Below are 7,338 nucleotides of genomic sequence, written 5' to 3'. Positions count from 1 at the left end.
TATATTAAAAATTTTACATGAGTTATAAATCTACATCTTGATTGTTATATTTCAGATTTTTTTTGCTACATATTTATTTAGGATTATTTGATTGAATGTGAATCCTCTCTAGTTGTTACAATTTGACCACTTATCTTTTGCATATCGGACAGTGATAGATGATCGTATGAGATAGAAAATGTACATTCATGCGATGAAAATTATGCATGATACGAAAGTGGCAAATGATGTGAATTGGATTTCCCAGGTTCTTTTGGACATACGAAAGATAAAATCACTTTTTTGCACGATGATAGATGACTGCACAGCGACCGATGATTAGATGAGATAGAAAATGTACATTCATGCTATGTACAATTACTCGATGAAGCACATGATACAAGATTAGAAAATGATGTGAATTGGATTCCCCTTGGTTCTTTTAAGACGTATAAGAAATATATCACTATTCGAATTCGAACAGAGAATCTCTGATAGAAATGCCGACTAGCTGGTACAAATTATATTTTAATGTTATACTGGATACCATATTAAAGAAACAAAAAGCTTTTACTGCATATGCAAAGTATTTTTCTTCCTGGGGGACTGCGTGTGCTTTTAATTGATTTTTTTTATAGGATGGATTGATCATACAAACATAGTATAAATATATCCAAAAATATCAGAAAATAAAATGTAACGAAGCGCGATTGAGAGAATAGACAAAGTGGTCCGCAAAACATTTTCTGAATACTTCGTTATATAGGAGGCAACGCAATCCGTAGCACTATTCGCCTCGCGGTAAGTGTGCTGGGCTATAAAAGAAGTGCACCCTCTCAAGTTGCTCCAAATATGGACTAAAAAAATGGGTGTGACGCCGCTGCTCCTGTCCAATTCTAGACCTAACCGATCATAGTGGCTGAGTCATCTACAACTGCTCTCGGTTCTTAGAATTCGTCTTAGCATAGGTAGGAGTACAAATGGGTCGGGTCGGATCTTGAGTGACCCCAATCCGATCCGATTTCTTATTTGAGTCCTAATTTTAGATCCAGACTCGATCCGATTGAAGATCGGGTCAGGTTGGATCAAGTCCACGATTGTAATTTTTGACCCGACGGGTCATTCAGATCGGGTCGGATCCATGTATAACCTAGACCCGACCCAAAAAATTCGGGTCTAGGTTGGATCTGGTCCGAGTCGGGTCCGGATTAGGTATTTGTCCGGATTCGATCCAGATTTGTTGCTTTAATTTATGAATAAAGGTAAGACATGGAGTTAGCAGAGAACGATTTTTCTGCTGCTCGTACTACTACCGCTAAAAAGGGAGTGGAAGAAGAAAGAGTTAGCAAGAGAGCTTCTGATTTTTTTCGGCCTAGCGAGTGAGCGAGATCGAGATCAAGAGAGAGGGAGTGAGAAAGAGAGATGTCAGGGTGGGACGAGGGGGCGGTGTTCTACAGTGACCGGGCACAGTTTCCGGCAGTGGAGACCCGGACCAGGGCTCCCTCACCTGCCACTTCACCCTCTGCAAGTTCAAAGAATTCATCCGCGGCTTTAATAGCGACAAAGATGACTTTCCCTACCGGAAGCTAACTTCAGTAGTCCCCTCCCTTCTCCCTGTCTTCTCTCTTTCCCTCTCCTCTGATCTCCATGCTTGCGATAAGAAAGAGAGCCTTATCCACAATCCCGACCACCTCACGGTAGCAATGGAGGACTTTGATGCCTTTGATATCGTGCTTTCCGACAAGATCCGCAAGTTCTCCGCTTGAGCAAATCCTCCACCCTCTTGGAATCAAAGCAGCAACAACCACTACGGCTCCTTCATTTCCACTGCCCTGTAACTCAAAAAACCCAAAGAAATGGTGAGAACAAGAAAGGCCACCCAATTTACGCTCCGCCTCTTTTGCTGTCTTTTTTCGTCTTTTTTTTTAATACAAAATATTTTTTTAGCTTGGTTTTTACCGATAAACTGTGGACCTACAGGCCTAAACGAATAATTCAGGTTCGGTTCGGGTCGGATCGAGTCGTTGGGTAAACGATCCAAAATCGACCCATTGGTCCAAATGGATCAGGACTGGTCCAAGTCAGGTTGAATCTAAGCAGATTGGATCAGGCTAGGTCATGGGCCAGTCCGACCTATTTGCAGCCTTTAGCATTTGGTGATGCCCAAGCTGCTCTCAATGCATTTATTTGGTTCACTCGGAAACACTATACTGTGTGAACTCACACGGTCACTGTTGCTTCGTAACGGATGGCTGTAGACTCATTGTCTTGTAGTCGGAGCGCGGGACAACAAACAAATTTGTGCTGCGCGCTGAGGTGCGGATTCTTGGGTTCTCGAGATCTCGGGCGTCGTCTCTCTTCCTCCCTTAGGTGGCGATCAGTCGATCACCGGGACAAGAAGGCTGCATGCAAAAACGGCAGCTGGTTCGATCCCAAACTCCTCTCCGGTTTTTGTCTCAAGAAGACCCATTTTCATCTGCCTCGAACTTTGAGTTCAAATTCGCTTTTTGTTCTTTCCTCCCGTTTCTTGAGTTGTTCGAATCCTGTCAATACGAAAAGAAATCAGTTCTGTTCTCTTAGAAGTTCTTCATTTGGAATATGATCGGATTTGCGTTCCCGAGGACCGCCATTCCCGACTGGGATCTGAAGGCTTTCGATCCCTCGAATTCGTGTCGTTAGCTTTCTTGATTGCTGAGAGAAACCTCAACGGGTGTGGGAATTTGGGATGCTCTCTTGCAGGGGTGGCCCAATGTATTTGGAGGCCTAAGGCGAACTCAATAAGAGAGAGCTTTTTTTTAAAAAATGATAAAATATTTTAATAAGTGCAAAATGCTTTAAAAATTCATTTAAAATAATGAAGTACTTTTCAGAATTTAAACAAATGAAGAGTAAGGAGAAAAACACAAATAGCCCATATATACAACTAAATATGGTCTTACAAGCCAAAACTCCAAAGCCAACCTAGGTTTTGGATTGGCTCCAAGCAAAACCAAGAAGTTCAACTTTTCAGATTCAGAGCCCTGGATGGAACTTAAAACTGTGTTTATAAATATATTGCAAACCAGACTGAGATGTTCAATGTATGCTACAATTACTAAGTAGTTCTTTATAATGGATGTTTATTAGGAAGCTTCACCAGAAAAAGAAACAAACATACACTGGGTGATAACTAAAAGCAATAACAAAAGTAACATCGGCATAGTAGGAAATAAGCAAAGAAAACTGTATCTTAATCTGAATATGTGAATGGTACAAAGGAAATGATACATGCTGCATTTAACCTTTTAATGATACTGATACTTCCAAAATAGTAGGACTAAACAATGAATTATGTACACAACCAATATGTTCAACAACAATGTCACCATTACGTGATTTCCTTGTTCAACCAAAACATAGGTTAGAATTAAGCCCAATGACTTTACCTGAATATTATTGCATTGGACTCCGAAGCCTTTTTCCAATCAACATAGATTGGCAATGTCAAGAGATAGTCATTGTTCAATGCATATGTCAACAACAAATCTTGTGCTAATAGTTCTTCAAATTGAGCATCACATAGAAGTTTCATAAAAGACCGTTGGAATTGAGTTGCAACAGCTACAACTCTGCATGTGAAAACCAATTATGAGTTAGGCAAAAACAACAAGCAAACACTAAATGGAGAATGATATGTATTTTACTTTGTAGAGAACTTCAAATCAGGAACAAAAAATAACACAAGAATCCTATCTAAATGCATTGGGCCCTGAAATGCATTGGACCAATGCTATATTGTCTATGAACAAATCACTGCAGCAAATTAACAAACATCTGATGCGCCAACAGTAGATTGCTATATAACAATTCCAAGAGCATGGACCAGCAACAAAAAACAAGAGATGCAGCCGATCTAACCCATACAGAGAGACCAGAGAGGGAAAGGGAAGTAAAGAAGAAAACAGATAAAAGAAATCAGATAGAACGGCAGGAGAAAAAAGAGAATCAGGGTTTTCTTTTTTATATCTTGCACTTGATCACAGAAAATCAGAAAAAAGAGAAATCAAGACTTACAGGTTACAGCTCTACAAGTTGGGCAGCGACGATAAAATTGGAAGCTTCTCGTAATCCCGTTGTAACTTGGATGCTCCCGGGCCCGGCTTAGAGTTAGTGGCTGGCTAGCTGTGGAGAGATCGAGAGGAGCCGACTGCCTTCTTGTCGCCAGGTTCTTGCTTCTAGGAGCCGGAGGACGGTCGACCATGGACCACTGACGAGATCGAGAGGAGCCGACTGCCGAGGAGGATGAGACTTTAGAGCGGAGCCATGGAGGCCAGAGCCTGGAGGTCGGAGGAGCCGAGGAGAGCTGGAGAGGAGATCCGGACTTCGGAGCAGGGGCAGCCCAAGAACTGAAGATTTGAGAAGCCTCAAGCCATCGACGGTGTCACGATCGAGCCAAGAAGGGAAGGGTTGAGCTGCCGAAGAACTGAAGAACTGCAGAAGGCAAGAAGCACTGGAGTCTGGGGAGAGAGGAGAACTGAAGAAGCCAAGAAGGTTCAGCAAAAAAAAAAAAGCACCGGCAGAGAAGGGGGGAGAGAAGGGGAAGGGAATGTCCGTTGGTTGTCGTAGCCGTCGCCCGCCTTATCTCACCTCAACCACCTATAGCCCATAGCCTGTCTATCGTCGGGGATGCACTGTAGCGGCGTAGCCAGGCGGTAGCCGGTAGCTTTCGGATGTGAAGTTGTGCAGCGTTAAACAAAAAAAAAAAAAAACTGTGCAGTGGGTGCCAGAGCGGGGCCTTCCTGTTGGGATTGGGAGGTAACAACAAACAAGATAATTAAAGCACAACGGAATCAACAACTCTCCCACCTTGTGTAAACCTGTTAGAAAACAAACAACTAGAGCCAATCTACCTAATATATATATCAAGGCATTTACAAATACTTAGCTGATCTGAAAAAGAAAACACAAAAGGAACACCAAATTTTTACGTGGAAAACCTCCCCAATGTGGAGAGTAAAAACCACGGGACTGTAGTCCACCCAAAATCTTCCACTATCAACAAATAATGGGTATACAATCTGTTCTCTCTAGCCAAAACTAGAGGCATATATCACCACATAATCTCAAGAACAATATTATTGGCAAACATCAATAATAAGAGAGAAAGATTGAGAAGATCTCACATAAACAGCAGCCACGTTTCTAAAAAATCTGACTATGATAGAAGACTGCAAATGGCGATCACACCGTACAGATTGAAGAACCACGTGTTGCGAACCTGCTATCCAAATTTCAGCTCGATCGGACCACGGATCGTATCCCGATCGTCGTTTGATGAAGACTGCGCGCTGAATATCAATTCTGCATCTTCTCCCCTGCCTCCCTCTATTTTTAATTCGTGGAAGACTGCTCACATACCCTGCATTCTCAACATAAAAAGGTTGCCCTAATGGGCCTCACGTTTTGGGCTAAAAATAGTCCAACCAAATAGGCTAAAAAACTAATTAATTTAGCCCACATTTGTTGGGCTAAGTCTCCTCCAACATAGGAGGGATAACCCAACAAATCTCCCCCTCCCGACTATGTGGAGGGATTCACCATCCCGGCGATCAATCGACATACCTCAAGCTTTTCTCTTGGCAAAGATTTTGTCAACATATCAGAACCATTGTCATCTGTATGAATTTTTTCAAGTTCCAACAACTTAGAACTCAGAACATCTCGAATCCAATGGTATCTCACATCAATATGCTTCGATCTTGAATGAAAGGTAGAGTTTTTACCAAGATGGATGGCACTCTGATTATCACAATATAACACATAGTGCTCTTGCTTGAAACCAAGCTCCTCAATATATTTTCTCAACCATAGCAACTCTTTACATGATTCTGTTGCTGCAATGAACTCTGCTTCGGTGGTAGAAAGTGCAACACACTTCTGTAACTTTGATTGCCATGCCACGGCTCCTCCTGCAAAAGTAATTAGATAACCTGAAGTAGATCTGCGAGTATCAACATCTCCAGCCATATCTGCATCCGTGTAACCAACTAGCATAGGTTTCTCACATCCAAAGCTAAGTTTCAAACTGGACGTACCTCGAAGATATCTCATAATCCACTTCACTGCATTCCAATGCTCTCTTCTTGGATTTGAAAGAAAACGACTAACTGTGCCAACTGCATGAGCCATGTCTGGTCTTGTACACACCATTGCATACATCAAACTTCCTACCGCTGAAGAATATGGAACTTTCTGCATGTCTTTCTTTTCTTCATCTGTAGAAGGACACTGTTTAGTGCTCAATTTAAAGTGAATAGCAAGAGGAGTACTAACCACTTTAGCTTTGTCCATATTGAACTTCTGAAGCACTTTCTCAATGTACTTTTCTTGTGACATGTACAACTTCTTAGCATCTCTGTCTCGATTAATTCTTATGCCAAGGATTTGTTTTGCTGACCCTAAGTCTTTCATAGCAAAAGACTTATTTAATTGCTTCTTCAACCTATCAATTCGAGAAGCATTCTTGCCAACAATCAATATGTCATCAACATAAAGCAACAAAATGATAAAATCATCATCATTAAATTTCTGCACAAAAATACAATGGTCAGAAATTGTCTTCTTGTAACCATGCTCCCCCATAACTGACTCAAATTTCTTGTACCATTGTCTCGGTGCCTGCTTCAAGCCATAAAGACTTTTCTTTAATTTGCATACATAATCCTCTTTTTTCTTTACCTCGAAACCTTCTGGTTGCTCCATGTAAATTTCTTCCTCTAAGTCACCGTGAAGGAAAGCAGTCTTGACATCCATCTGCTCAATCTCTAGATCAAGACTAGCTGCTAAACCGAGAACAACTCGAATAGATGACATCTTCACAACTGGAGCAAATATTTCATTAAAATCAACACCTTTTCTTTGGCTGAATCCCTTGACAACCAATCTAGTTTTATACCGTGGACATGATGAGTGTTCTTCTTGCTTCACTCTGTACACCCACCTACTCTTCAAAGCTCTTTTGCCTTTAGGCAACTTTACTAACTCAAAAGGTGTGATTCTCATATAGTGACTTCATTTCATCCTTCATGGCCTCAATCCATTCTTTCTTGTGTTCATCTTCCATCGCTTCTTCATAATTTTCGGATTCTCCCCCGTCCGTAAGTAGAACATATTCATTAGCTGAATACCGTGTGGAAGGTTGTTTGTTTCTGTTAGATCTTCTAAGTTGAGCTGGAATATCTGGTTCTTGCAACTGATTATCAGCATCATTATTTGCTTCAGCCTGTATGGGAGCATTTTCATTCACATCAACTGCATCTGGCTGGTCATTCTGCAACTCATCAGCATTTTCTGGCACTGGTGTTGGTGCTATAGGAACTG

Source organism: Phoenix dactylifera, chromosome 8, assembly GCF_009389715.1.
Source record: "Phoenix dactylifera cultivar Barhee BC4 chromosome 8, palm_55x_up_171113_PBpolish2nd_filt_p, whole genome shotgun sequence".
NCBI lineage: Eukaryota > Viridiplantae > Streptophyta > Magnoliopsida > Arecales > Arecaceae > Phoenix > Phoenix dactylifera.
This window is presented reverse-complemented; position numbering follows the sequence as displayed.